The following is a 596-nucleotide window of genomic DNA, read 5'->3' as shown; positions in this document are numbered from 1 at the left end:
TGGGCGAAGATCAAATCAGGGTCATTAGATTGAAGTATCTGAAAGACACTGTTAAAAAAGTTATTGATGGATGATCGTAATTTTTTTTTTCATTTTTTTCTGCTTTGCGTTTGACAACTTCGAGTTGAATTTAGGAAGGAATTAAAAGATAATGATGCGATTTGAGGTTTAATCAATCGAGTCTTAGGGATAGTCGACAATTTAGATAACTTCGCGCCAATAAAAAGTCAACCATTTTCAAGTTTCCGATATTTTCATTTTATATCATTTTCATTTCTTACTTCCTGTTATGAAAAAAATATAATTACATTGTAATTTGTATCTACAGTTACCCTCTCGCCAAAAGAGTGTTACGATTTTTCCTCAATTGCCTTAAAATCACGATGATATACCACAGCAAAAAAGATTTATCATTCTGTAAAGCTAAATTACGATAACCCCGCAGCGCCGGGCAAAATATTTTAGACCCGCGGATTTCTCTTTTTATTTTTATTCCTTTTAAGCAAGTCCGGTCTAAAAGTTTTTCTGACATAATAAGACAATAAGAATAATTTTCTTGTCGAGCTTATTCCCCCCCCCCCAAAGACGTATGTATC

Source organism: Penaeus monodon, chromosome 15 (assembly GCF_015228065.2).
Source record: "Penaeus monodon isolate SGIC_2016 chromosome 15, NSTDA_Pmon_1, whole genome shotgun sequence".
Lineage (NCBI taxonomy): Eukaryota > Metazoa > Arthropoda > Malacostraca > Decapoda > Penaeidae > Penaeus > Penaeus monodon.
Note: the sequence above shows the minus strand (reverse complement) of the source record.